This window comes from Phoca vitulina, unplaced genomic scaffold (assembly GCF_004348235.1).
Source record: "Phoca vitulina isolate PV1807 unplaced genomic scaffold, GSC_HSeal_1.0 scaffold8, whole genome shotgun sequence".
NCBI lineage: Eukaryota > Metazoa > Chordata > Mammalia > Carnivora > Phocidae > Phoca > Phoca vitulina.
In genome coordinates, this window is record NW_022589711.1 from 68495705 (window position 1) to 68510967 (window position 15263).

The following is a 15263-nucleotide window of genomic DNA, read 5'->3' on the forward strand; positions in this document are numbered from 1 at the left end:
AAGAGTATTACTCATTCTTTGGAAAATCCCAAAGACTCATAGCAGGAGATTAACACTTTTTTTTTTTCTCTTCCAAAGATCTTCAGAAGGGAAAGTATTAATAAAATATCATGCTTGGATGAAATTTTACTGCAACTTTCCTCATAAATCATATGTATTTACTTAAAATGGGTTAAAAGTAAATCAGAAAGATTTTATAGGGCAGTAGAAGTTCATATTTCAGCTCTGAAAGAAAAAATAGAGCTGAATAATCTATCAGTTTATGGCACTTGCCAAATATACCACCTGCACACCTTCCTGGCAGTTTTTTGTTATAACCTAGACAAAAGATATAGATGTTATTAATATAGGAAAGACAGATCCTAACTTCTAGGAGTACCAGCATAGCCTGGTTGTATATAGTATCTATGTGACCACAATCCATCTGGTGTCCAGCTCCAGTCTGTCCACAAACCACCTCTCCATCCCGTGCAGTTTGTACAGCATGGCCAAATTCATCTTTTTTTTAATCTAGCCTTTAGCAAGTCAAACCATTTTTTTTAAATCCTTAACAAATCTGTAATTCCTATCATGTGAAGTACAAACTTCTTACCCCAAAATCCAAAGTTAACATACTCCCAATTCCATACATCTTTATTCAGCTTTCTCTCCCATCACTTCTCTACCTAATCTTTATATTTCCCCTAAAAGATATATATAACTCACTGGTCTCTAAGCTCAGTTCTCAAGATTTCTTCTCTTGGGCTCTCCAAATCACCATCCCTACCTACTGAAAACTATCAAAAATACTACCTCAAAGATATTCTCAGCCAGAAATTATTTTCCCTTACTCTAAATATAAGTAATGTGTACCTCCCATAATGCAATTGCACAGTCTATTCCAGATCTTTTGTTTCTCCTATCTTGTTTACAGGGTACCAAACAATCTCTCACTCCAGGACCTTTGCACTTACCATTCCCTCTGCCCTGGACTCTCTCTTCCTCCTGCTGGCTATATGACTCCCTCTTTCCAGTAGATCTCTGTTCAGATGTCACTCTCAAAAGATGACTTCGCTGACTATTATCGAAGATAGCATTCTCCTCCTCATTCACTCTGTCTCCTTAACTCCTTATATTTGCTTCAGTGTACTTATTATAACCAAATTATATCTATTTGTTTGTTATTTGCTTCTCCGCACCAGAAAGTAAATGTCATGAAATTGGAGACTTAGTCTCTTTTGTTTACTGCTCTGTGCCAAACACCTAGAAGCATGCCTGATGCATTATCGTGCTCTATACATAGTTAAAAGAATAAATGAATGAATGTGGTCAATTTGATTCAGTAATAGCAATTTTGGAGGCATGATTACTATCTCTAATGTCAGCCAACAATTGAACATAAAGACTTAAGAATTTGCTCAGATGTTCTTGAAAGACATTTCTTAAAAATATATGTCTTACTTAAAATACATTAAAGCTATAATTATAGGACACAGGCCCCACTTTTTTGAGATAATGTTTAGAATGGGCATATATTAGCCCCAAATGTGTTCATAAAGCAATGATACTACACCATACTTCCAAAAATACGCTGTTCATTTAAGAGCCAATGGTACTTTATTATGTATGACTTAGATTCTACATTTGTTCATTTCCCAGATTTAAACCATTTTAAACTCTGTATGTAGGTAATGTTCTTTTTCAAAGGTTCTAAAACTCTTTTTTTTGTAATTATCTAAAAATTTGAAATTTATAGGAGCAGTTATAAAAACCTAAAATGACATTTATAATAAACTATGTATTTAGTTCTTAAATAAGTCAAGATTGCTTTGTATTATTGAGTAAATGAATTTTCACTCACCCATCCTTTGAGTGCCTCTCTGTACCTACTATCTTATTATTGAAAGATTAAAAGAATTATAGACATGGTCCTTCTCCACCTGTACAGTATCTCTGAGGTAGGGTCATGTTTAAACAATATGGTGACTTTGTGTACAATACGAAAAGGCTTTCCAGAGAAGGACATTCCAAGCAGAGGAACAACATGTATAAAGGCATGAGCTCACTTGGCTGCAAATATATTATTAAAGGCAAGCATCTCTATTTAGCTGGAGCATGGGAGGTTTATAGGGGAGTAACAAGAAATGAGCTTGTGTGTAAGCAGGGTCAGATAATGAGGGGACTTGTGTTTCAGGCAACGAAGTTTGGATCTGACTTAGGAAGGACCAGCGCTGTGTGATCACATTTGCCATTTAGAAAAGTCTGTCTATAGCAGCATGGGTAGTGGATTGGAAAGCAGAGGTAAAACCAAAGGCAGGGAAGCCAGTTACAAAATTATTGCAATAATACACAAAAGAGATGCGGGTGTCTCAACTATGTAGCAACAACAACAAAAACAACAAAGAGAAATTAAGAGTAGTGCATTCATACAAGAAAAACTTAGAAACTGATTGGCTGTGGAATGTGAGAGAAAGTTTAAAACTTTTTTTTTATTATTTTTAAGCTGGAGCAACTAGGTTAATGATACTGTCAATTATATCAACTTTATGAAATAGGGATTTTTTTTTCGTATATTTATTTCAAGATGGAAAACCTAAAACTCAGTGTAAAATTACTAGATCCAAGGCCAAACAGTTTAAACTTGAAGCTTTGTCTTCTGATTCCAAATCCAATTAACTTACCACTATTACACACTATCCTCCTGAACTTAAAAGAATGAACAGGTATGAAAATATGGCTTTCAAATATTCAAGTTTGTATTTAATATGAGTTCAGGAAAAAACTGTTTGAGCTGGAGATTACTGGTAAATGTCTGAAATTTAGGTATTCTGTATTGTTAATTAAAAAAGAAGTTAGTATGTTTGATGTCAAGAACTGTGTAAAACTTCAATAAACATAAAGGGGAGAGGGAAAAAATGAGAGAGGGAGAGAAACAATCCAAGCTACAGCAAGAAAAACTCAATCGAGGATTGAATTCTACTTAGTCTTATAGGATCAATTTGATTTAAATATGTGGAGGAAAGGATAAAGAGCTAACAGCTTGAATAAATTCATCTTCTAGATAAACACTGGTGTTTTTATTTAAATATGAAGGATTGGCTTCTAGAAATGGCTGAATAAGATCCTATAACACCAGCCTCCCTGAAGACAACAACTATAAAATCAAAGATTTCCGTAAACTCTGGACATAACACAAAAAAGCAACTACAGAAAGGCACTTTAAAGCAAACAGAAGCATGCAGATTCTTTGAGGGACTCCACACACAGAGAAGAGAAGTTGTGCAAAGAGAGTTCTCATTTTTGCAGATATTAGCCCGGGGCCAGGAGGAATCAGTGTGGTGGGAAAACCAGTGATCCTTTGCTCTGGGGAATCTGAAGACTAAATCCAGGGGAAACTGAAAAAGAGGAAAATCTCAGGGAAGATAAAATAGACACACAGGAGATGCTCACATCTTTGGTTGACCCCTAAACCACATCCGTGTGCAACAGACTCATAGTAGCTCAGTTAAAGAACTTATTTGAATTAGTATTGAAGTCATTGCCCAAACCAGAGAGTTACCTGCTAAAATAAAAGAAATAATACTCTTTGGAAGAAAAACAATAGAACTCAGAGTTCTCATAACTTAATATTCATAACATTCAAGATGTAATCCAAAATTATCTGACATACAAAAATTCAGGGAAATAGACTGTGCTCTTAAGAAAAAAGAAAACCAGTTGAGACCAAACCCTAGGTTATTTAAACGTTGGAATGAGCCAACCAAGATTTTAAAACAGCCATTATCACTATCCTTTATGAAGTAAAAGAATATATACTTGCAGTAAATTAAAAAAATAGGAAATTTAAACAGAGAAATATACGTGATAAAAAGAATGAAAAGGACATTCTAGAACTGAAAAATACTATGTATGAAAAAGAATTCCGGGTGCCTAGTTGGCTCATTCAGTTAAGCATCTGCCTTCACCTCAGGTCATGATTCCAGGGTCCTAGGACTGAGCCCCACATAGGGCTCCCTGCTCAGCAGAGAGCCTGCTTCTCCCTCTCCCTCTGCTGCTCCCCCTGCTTGTGCTCTCTCTCCCTCTCTGTCAAATAAATAAATAAAATATTTTTTTTAAAAATTCACTGGTTGAGCTTAAGAATGAAATGATGAATATGACTAAAGAAAGAGTCAGGGAACTTAAAGATAGAACAATAGACATCATCCAAAGAAAAGAACAGAGAAAATTGAAAGAAAATAAACAGATAGTATAAAGCAATCTCAAAAGGAGAGCAACAGAATGGGGCCAAAAAATATTTGAGTAATAAATGGTAGCTGGAATTTCATGTATTGCCAGTGATATGCAAAACTGTGCATCCACTTTGGAAAACAGTTCAGATTGTTAAATGATAAACATATACTTACCACAGGCACCAGCAATGCTTCTCCTAAGCATTTACCACAACAAATGAATGCTTAGGTCTACACAAAGATGCGTATGCAAATTTTCATAGCAACATTTTTTCATAATGACCTCAAACTGGAAACACACTAAATGTTCATTAACTGGTGAATGGATGAACAAAGTGTGTTACATCCATATTTTGGGATACCACACAGCAACAAAAAAGACTACAGTATTAAAAAACACACTACCTGGGCACCTGGGTGGCTCAATTGATGGAGTGGCCGACGCTTGATTTTGGCTCAGGTCATAATTTCAAGGTCCTGGGATCAAGCCCTGAGTCTGTCTCCACGCTCCATGGGGAGTCTACTTGAGGATTCTCTCTCTCTCCCTCTCCCACTGCCCCTCCCCCCAGAGCACACACACCCTCGAACTCTCACTCGCTCTCTCAAATAAATAAATCTTAAAAAAAAAAAAACACACTACAAAAATAAAAAAACATTATGCTAAGTGAAAGAAGTCCAACACAAAAGACTGCTTGCTTTATGATTTTACTGATAAGAAATCCTAGAAAAGACAAAACTATAGTAATAGAATGAAGATCAGTGTTCGCCTAGGGCAAGGTTGGGTAGCTAACAATGACAAAAGGTCACAAGGGAGCTCCTGAGACTAGTGGGAATGTTCTATATCTTGATTGTAGTTGTGGCTCTAAGCCTGTATACAATTGCCCAAATTCTTCAAACTCTACTCTTAAAATGGAGGAAATGTTTTATATGTAAATTATACCCTAATAGAGCTAAGTAAAAATAAAGAAATGGTATGTAGTTGAAAAGTTAATGTGAAATCATATGGAAGATTTTGCAAATGAAGCAAAGGAACTTGCACTTAATAGAGTTGGCAGTAGGAAAAAAAAATGTAAACTTCTTATTTATTAAAAAAATTTCATGCTTTAGAAAGATTAATCTAACAGCAGATACATGATAGACTAGAAGAGGAAATGATATAGGCTAAGAAATCTTTCTGGGTCATCAGGTCAAATCTTACATGGTGGCAATTGGAATGGAAAGGTAAGGATACATTTGAAATATTTCAAAGGAAGAACTAATTATTTGGGATATTATTCCCTAATAAAAGAAAAAAATAAAAATGCTGCACATGAATGTAAAAATAAGATATGAAAGCATTTACCCAGAATACTTTATCAGTGTTTACCTGTTGAGACAGAATGAGAAATTACACATTTTATTTTCCATACCATATAGCTACCCCACATTGAACAATTTATTTCTGTCAGTCTTCATTTATTATCTTTCTTAATCCTCACAACTAAATTATGATGTGGGTTTACTAACCTCATTTTATAGATGAGGAAACTGAAGCCCATGTTTAAGTGAATTGCTCAAGATCATACAACTAAAACACAGTAAAGACAGATTCAAACTAAAGTCTGGCACAAAGCCCTTTTTTTTTTTTTTTTTTTTTAGCGTTAGACTCTATTGAGAGAGTAAATTCTTAGTATCATCATATATTGTAATGAAATCAAGAAAAAAGCAAACTGAGAAAGGACTGCTGAATCTAGCAACATTTTTGCAGGAATCGGTTTGAGTAGAGAAAAAGGGGAAGACCTCTGGAGTTAAGAAGACTAATCAAAGAATGGATAAATAGAAAGTGGATATAACTTTAATTACCTAATACTTTTATCAAGACCTTCAGTGTTCTTCCATCTTTATAGTAAAAATACTGACTACCTTTCAACATAATCCACTCTGTTTATAATACAACTGACAGAAACTCAACTCAAGCCCAATTAAGCAAAACAAGCAAATTCCTGAAAAGCAAAAACATAATTTATTGGGTTATGTAACTGAGAAGTTTAGGCTGTATGGAGCTTTCACCATGACTGTATTTAAAGGCTTAACTGAGGTCATGAAGTTTTTCTCTTACTTTTTCTTCATTCTTTGGTTTGCCTCAGTTTTATTTTCAGGCAGCCCCTCTTCACTCTTGGGACAAGATGCAACTCCAAATATGCCCTTTCAACCTGACATCTTCAGGGAAAATTACTTTGTTAACTCCAGAAAGAAATCTTATGAAGGACTTCAAGTGGTTTTCTTGGATGATTCATTCCTTTCTGTCACTGGCAATGGAGCTTATTTGCTTCATCAAACCCAGGACATATGATTTACCTCTACACCAGGTAAGGGAGCCCACCAAGATATACACATACAGTAGAGGCTGATGTAGGAAGAGCCTAGGATGGTTACTGGAGGAAGAAAGGTGAAAAACCTTTCTGGGCAAACCTACACTGTAGGCATAATATAGTTTGCCACACGCTACTCTAATTTTTTTCTCCCGTTTGGTCCTTTCCAGTTTCCTTCTATCTAGCAAAAGTGGATTAGATATTGTAAAACCACATCTCATGCTTCCCAGTCTGAGTCTTTGTTCAGTTTGTTTATGCTACTTTGAGTTCTTCCCCTAAACCTGCCTGATTAAAGTCTAGAAACTAATGCATTGCATATATTAGGTGCTTAATGAATGTTCATTGTAGGGAATTGCCTAAGTAATTCATTAGACATTCAGGAGATAAGAAGACACACAGGGCAGAGAGTCACTAACCTCAAAGAGCTTTTGATTAGAAGGTTAGAGAAAACACGTATACAAATAACCAAAGTATGAAACAAAACAATGCACTGAATACAAAGAGTAAAGAGAATTCAGAGAGCCAAAGGATGAAGCACTTCTGAGAGAAGGGGGAAATAGATTTCAGAAAAGGTTGTGCTTAAATGAAAGTATTTGATTTAGCTCTTAAAAGTGATTGAAATTCAGTGCATATTTGTTTTAAATTGAATAGATGAACAAATAAATGAGCTGATGTAAATGAAGAAACAGATAAAGCATATAAATTTTAGATCATCTATAAAAAAAGAAAGATTAGGCTTGAATTCTAAAAGGTAGAGGAGTCAAGAAATGATTCTTTCTTTCTTTCTTTTTTTCCTTCCTTCTTTCCCTCCTTCCTTCCTTCCTTCCTTAATTTAGTAGGGAATTGAATATGTTTGAAGAAGAGAAATATGAAGTGGGATGTATTAAATTCATTAAGAAAAAATTGGTTAGATGTAAGATTTGGGTCTAGAAAAGTCAAGGAGACTGAGATACAGAAAATGAGTGGAGTTTTAAAGGCATATCTTCTAAGAAAAAAATAATCTTAAATAGACTTAGGAAACCAAAACGAAACAAGATATTTTATAGGGAAATACCTTTCTTTAAATGATAGGCTTAAACTTAAAGTGGCAAACATTAGTTCAGAGTGGATTTTCCTGTTTATAATGGATTACTGTGTTTTGTTTTAAATCTGTTCAATTGTAATTTATGGACTACATTAAAGTAACAAAATACTTCCTCATACAATATCTAGTGTCTATTTCTTAATAATCTACTTCAGCCGAAAGTTTAAAAGTGTTCTTCCAGTCATTTATATATAGATAGAGGTGTTAAGTGTCCCTTGCAGTATTAGGAAATCAATATAAATATTTAATGTAAAGGAAAAAAGAGATGATTTAAGTATCTTAGGATTCAAGTTGAAGATAATTGCCCTCTCACATTTCTTTCTCGTTTTCTCTGTTTCAGAGAAATAAAAGTACTATATTTGATACCTAAATTAATAATTACAATTTTAAATTCATGAAGCAGATTGCAAACCTGAAGTAGTAGGTTCATATTTATTCTAGTGCTCTCACTATGAAAAATGCATTAGGAGGACTCAATATTTGTGATGTAATTTTGAAAAGGAATCTTTTAGGTGTTACCTTACCATATTCTTAAAGGCTAATATTTCTGTTTATTTATGTAACAGCCACTTAGAGCTAACAAGAACATTTTGATCACTAGAAGGTGCTAGATATTTGCCCCTGAAGGTACCAGGAGGTAATTAATGTAAAGCCTAGAAGGATTCCCTGATAGGAATTTTCTCTTGTAAAGATTGCATGTGGGGGGAGGAACCGGGTAAAATGTAACTCTGAAGTTGTTAGACTTGATGAATAATGTGCACTGAAGGGTCATTTCATTACTCTGGGTCACACTTCACCTTTGCAGAGGTCAGGGATCTCTTCCCTCCTTCAATTTGTGAAGAATTACAAATATGGCCCTCTCCATCTCTATACATTTCTAATAAAATGCAGTGTATAGAGGGGGAGGGAATGTGGAAACAATGCATGCCCATGAATTATGTTAAGCATTTATTTCTCAGCTCATCTTCTACTCAACACCTTCAAACACCCTGCCTGGTAGCTAGACTTGATGATTTGCATACTTGTACCCTACAGGTCTGACTTCCTTCTGTTTTCTCCTCCTGGAGCATTCCCTTTCCATGCCCTTCCTTCCCTTTATCATTTCCAACCCAATACTCTCAAGACAAAAAATGTGAAGTTCAGCTCAAATAGCCCCTCTTCTATGAAACCTTCTCCCTCTTCCCCCATGATGAAAGTAGCACTTTTCTTCTGAACTTCTCTGGCATTTTATCTGTAATACCCTCATTGCAGGCATCTCTAACAGATTCATAGTGATTTTTATGCGTTTCTCATCTACCCTATTGGAAAAGTGATTTGCAGATTTTTTTTCTTTTTAAAAAAATTGGCGCATGGGTTGTCTTGCACATATAAATACTTCATAAACATTTTTGAATACATAAATGCATGGAAATGAATAATATATAATATAATAAATATATGAAAAATAAATGTGTTAGAACCAGGATGACGGTAGTATATACCAGGGTAGTGGCAAGTGGAAATGGATGTAAGTGGAAAATTGTGAAAGCTATTCAAGAGATAGACTTGATAGGGCATGGAGAGAAGGTGAGAGAGAGGGAGAATTCAATATTATTTCCAGATTTCCTGCTTGAGGAAATGAGCAGCTGATTGTACCATTTACTAAGAGAATTCTGAAAAAAATACAGTATCAGGGGAGGAAAATAATTCAAATTCTAAGTGCCTGTGAAATCCAAGTGGAAAAAAAAAACAACTAGGGATTTATTATGGATCTGAAGTCCAAGAGACATTGTGGATATATATTTTGGAATTGTCAGCACATGCATGGTGATTGAAGCTGTGCAGTGACTGGGAGAGATCACTAGGGACAGTTTGTAAACAGAAAAGAGAAGGGGCCTAGAATAGGAGAAAAACAGCATTTTAGAGTCCAGGTGAAACAGGAATCTGGAGACTGAGTAGTGAGTGGCTGAGGGACAGAGAGGTGACAAGCATCAGATCCTGATGAGAGGGACCAAAATGAGGACTGGACAGGGTCCAATCGGGACATTGGTTTCTTCAGTGGAAGTGGTTACTATAATAATAATATTATATTATATTATTATATTATTATTATTATTATAATACTATTATTATTCAGAGCAGAAACCCGACTGAAGTGTGTTTAACAGTCAGTGAGAGGAGAGAAAATGAAAACAGCAATTATGGAAAATTCATTCAAGAAGTTTGACTGTAAAGAGGAGGATAGAGATTAGATTTGTAGCTGAAGAGGGAAATTGGGAGGGTTTTTGTTTTTATCATTGGAGAGATTATTTTGAAATATTGATGGAAAGAAGCTAGTAGAGAAAGTCAGGTTAATGATAACAGAGAGGAGGAAGATTAATATGGTTTTTAAGGAAGGCAGAAGGGCCTGGAAAGTAAAGCTAAGAGGAAGAATACGACCCTTCTAACAAAGAGAGAAGTGCAGATACAGGTAAACTTGTAGATTTCCTGGGAAGTTGAAAGAGCTTCTGCCTGATGGCTTTTATTTGTTCTGTGATGCAAGATTCAAAGACATCTATAAATTGTGTGTGTAAGTGTGTCTTGTAGAGCTGTACTGAAGGTTACAAAGGACCAAACAATCAATATTTTATTTTATTTATTTTATTTATTTTTTAAAGATTTTATTTATTTATTTGACAGAGAGAGACACAGCGAGAGAGGGAACACAAGCAGGGGGAGTGGGAGAGGGAGAAGCAGGCTTCCCACCGAACAGGGAGCCCGATGCGGGGCTCGATCCCAGGACCCTGGGATCATGACCTGAGCCGAAGGCAGACGCTTAACGACTGAGCCACCCAGGCGCCCCAAACAATCAATATTTTAAACTGCATAAATATACATATTTAATAGTCATTAAAACTAAAAACTAAACATAATGTTATAAATAGGCATATTAAAATTCCCTGCGTGTGTGTGTGTGTGTGTGTGTGTATGGACTTGACCATTTTATGGATTTAGGTTTGTAAGGCTAGCAGGTAAAGAACCTATTGCAGAATGTTTGCAATCAAGACAGTTGAGATAAAGAAATTAAAGTACAGGGCAAAAAAAATACAAGGATTTTGGTATGATCTTCACATTAATCCTATGAAATAGGTACTATTTACTATCTCCACTATATCTCTGAGGAGTCTGAGGCAGAGTTTAAGACCTTGAAAAAATTTGAGAAGTCATGAACTACCACAGAATTAGTAATTGCTGAGATTGGGATCTATATCTCTATCTGTAAATATATACTCATTACCTTTGTGGTAAAATCTCCTACATTATTTACTATGTACAATTATCCAAGTTGTATTACTGGCCTAAGTATTATTTATGTTGTTAACCTTACAGTATTTGCTATGTACAATTGTCCAAGTTGTGTTACTAAATGGAAATAAAATTGATCTCATCTAGATTTCTGGTCAAATGGCACTGTGGGTTCAATGTTTAAGTGCTTCTCCCAGCATCAAATTTATATCAATAACAAAATATATTTTTAATATATTAAAAAATATATTTTTTCAATGTTAAGAAATTAACATTTGAATCTTAAAGCAGATCACCCTCCCCAGTGTGAGTGGGCCTCATCAAATCCACTCAGGGCTTGAATAGAACAAAAAGACAGAGTAAGAGAGAATTACCTCTCTTTACCTGACTGTCTTTGAGCTGGGACACCAGTCTTCTCCTTCCTTCAGATTCTGACTTGGAGTGGAACTTACACTATCAGCTTTCCTACTTCTTAGGCCTTCAAACTCAGATTGAAACCATACCGTTGGGTCTCCAGGGTCTTCAGCAAACCTTGGGAGTCCTCAACTTCTATAATCACATGAGCCAATTCCTTATAATAAACCTATATACATACATATATACAGGGAGAGAACCAACGTTCTATTGGTTCTGTTTCTCTGGAGAACACTAATACAATAGTAATATTCAAAGACATGATAAACGGGCGCCTGGGTGGCTCAGTTGGTTAAGCGACTGCCTTCGGCTCAGGTCATGATCCTGGAGTCACAGGATCGAGTTCCACATCGGACTCCCTGCTCGGCAGGGAGTCTGCTTCTCCCTCTGACCCTCCCCCCTCTCATGCTCTCTCTCTCTCATTCTCTCTCTCAAATAAATAAATAAAATCTTTAAAAAAAAAAAAAAAAGACATGATAAATATCTCCACCAGTTCAAAACAGAAGAGAAACACACAGTGGTAGGAAAGGTTGAGGCCACAGGCTGCTGGCTTCTTGGTCTGGAAGAACTCAAGAAGCCATAAGGAAGTCAACTCCTGCAAATAAAAGGGACTAAAAGCATTACACATATAGCCAAGGACCACATTGTGTTGTGACATTAGGGATTAGAACTGATAAAAAGAGTGACCCCTACCTACGCCTGCTTCTGTCAGTAAGGCAAAAGTCAGCTGTGCAAACCGGACGTGGACCAAGCCATTCTCTGGCTTGGAGATGAGAGATGAAATGTTGCTATATGTATAGCAAGAGCTCCATGTTAGAAAAATAAGATCTTGTTCTGGACTTAGGACCCAGGGATAAAGAGACCAGTAAAATCACTTGAGAGAGGCAATGGGCTCAGACAGACATAGACACACACAGACAAAACACACACACAGAAATCAACTACTCACAAAAGGCTGCAAATTAGTATTCCAAAAAACAATTGAACTATTATTGAGAAAACTGATTAACAAAAACTACAATCCAAGGAACAAATTCACTCACAGTAAATTGAAAATAACAGAGCAATCTAAAAATCACTTTAACCTAAGTATATTTAATATTGTCAAAGAGATAGAGGAAGAAATGACACCCATAAAAAATAAAGACTAGAAATCAAAAACAATCAGATATAAATGAAGAACAGAAACATATGAAAAATAAGCAGTCCTGTAAGAAAATTATAATTACTAAAAATAACTAAAAAATAAAAAACTCCAGACTGGATAAATTCAGAGGCAGTATTGAAGACTTCACCCAAAACATAGAAGAGAAAGAGCAAAACAGCAAATACTAAATATTGAGAGAAGTTACAGAGCCTGGTGCTTCTGCCTAGATGTAGAGATATGGAGAGTGTTGCTCCTATCCAAGAACAAGAAAAAGCCTGATAAATTGCAAAATCATAACTTCTCTTGAACCCATCAGACAGCTAAGTTCTCAGGGCACAAAGCAGCATGAGCTCAAAGGAAAGTCCGGTTTCTCCAAACAGAGACAGGACATGAACAAGCTTTACCTGTGGTCGAGAGTATGAAGAGAGAAAGAGGTGGTTGCCAGGTGCACACAAGTGGGTGAGAAAAATTCAACTAAAATGTTCATAAATTGCTAATGGCAATTTGTAAGAGAATAGACTTTCTGGGAGCCATAGGCACAAGCAGAATTTGCACCCACTAACAAGTCTCTTCTCTCTAGGCTTCCAACGGACACTAATAAGAAAGATCACTGGTGGGCTTGGTGACTGGAGAAAGCTTCACTCAGTGGTGCAGGCCTGGAGGAAGGAAGAGGTTTTTCTACAGGAAAAGCTGGAAGCCCCACCTAGACCCCAGATCCTACAGAACAAAAGCCATCAGTCACTGAAGGGAAGGCAGCAAACTATCACCCCCAGAGCACAGCTAAGAAGACCCATTGCAGCTAGAGATGGATAGGAAAAAAAAAAAGAACCCTCTACATTCAAATGATGCCAGATAGAAGTCTGACAGCATACTGACATTTCTTCCCCTCTAATGTCATATTGTAGATCTTTTGCTCTTTTTTAAAATAAAGATTTAATAATGCATAAAGCTGAATGACTTCCTGGGCAATGTAATTTAAGTTTAGCTATCAAATAAAGGTCCATATCTTGCCAAGTGATGTTGTTCTTACTCTTTAGACAATCACCTTCTTCACAGTTTCTGTATAACCCCTTCGGCTTTTACTGTCATTATTTTAAAAAGTATCAATAATTTTAATGTCAATGACACAATGGCCATATACCTTATTATCAGTCTGCATACTTCTCCAAATTTATGTGTTCTGTGATGAATATGAAAATAAAGTATTCCTCATTATTTCTAACATTTGCTAGAGTGTTTTGAGAAAAGTATATTCTTATACCATCAAAGCCTTCCTTGATCACTCTCCGAAGAAGATGTTGTACTATGCTGATAGGACAGTGGGCCACACTTTTCTTCAGACACTCCCTAAATCCAACTCTGAGTAGAACTCCAGGCACCAAGTGATTGCCTCCCCAAATCTTCCTCCTGTTGAGAAGAGGTTGAGAGTGCTTGCAGGTCTTTCCTGATGAAACTGTTATTTTAGCCTCATCGTTCGAATGGGTCATGATATTCAAATTGACGGATTATTTGGAGGTTAAATGAAATAATGAGGTAAGAATTCAGGATTGAATAATACCCTACAAGCACCCACAAAATATTGTATTTCAAGACCACTTTTATCCAACTTCAATGCCCTCAATAGCAACTGGCATTACACTCGAAGCTTAAGGAGCTCAAGAGCCAAATATTTTCCTGGTATTGGCCATAGGGAGAATTCACCATAAAAAAACTGAAACCCCCAAACCCTAAACCAAACCACACCTAACCAAAACAGCAGAAGAATTCAAGAATATCCTTATGCTGAATCTAATAGCCATACCTTTCTGAAATGGCAGCTTCAAAGACTATCATTTTAAGTATGTCCCTTGCCATTTTTAACTTTGGTCGCTGGACAAATGCAAGACACCATAGGAAACTACTTTGTCAATCGCATTATCCATACACAACTCAGTGCCTTCTTCTTTTTGACTCTCTTTTTTTTTTAAGTTGATTTTCCTTTCAATTCATCCTGTTACTCTCTAGAATTCTAGTTCTGTGATAAAGATATTTATCTACATCTTTTTCATTCAGTGTTTCCTTAAACTTCCTTACACTAACCAAAACCAAGTCAGGGCCTAGCTTCGCCTAAAGACCCATCAGATACTGCCCTATTCATACTCATACACCTTGGTTCTGTTACCTCAGAAAGCAAAAAGCACTTTGGCAATCTCTTAACTCACCATTGCTGTCTCTAGATATACTATTTTTTCTCTTGAGTGTAAAATCTTTCTTCATTTGATGTGTAATATTTGGTACCACTCTTTTTTGCTCCTGTCACCCAGTGACCTTCTGGTTATTTCTCTCTGTTTGTTGCACACTTGATAAAATGACTCATGACTTTCCTTTCCATAACAACCCTTGCCACCATCATAGAAAACTTCAACTTTAGCATGAACCACCTCCAAGAGTCTTAAAAATACTTACCGTGATTGAAAGTTCTCGAACAATGACACTTTCTAACAATTACCAATAAGAGCATGGAATTTTAAAGCAAAAATTGCATACAAAGAAAAGCAATTACTTTTTCTCTTTAAAGATATCCAGACTACTTTAGTCAGCTTTGTAAAACGGCTCAGTAGTTGGGTTGTACCTGTGTAAGCACACCTCGTAAGGAATAAGCTTTTTAAGGTAACCATCTATATGGAAATATGTGAGGAAACGAAAGGATTAGTATAAGCTAACAGAGCATGTGGATTTTAGGAAGAGCCATAAACAATGCTCAAAAAAACCCTATCAATGTATGGATGTATATCAAAAACTATACATGATCGCAT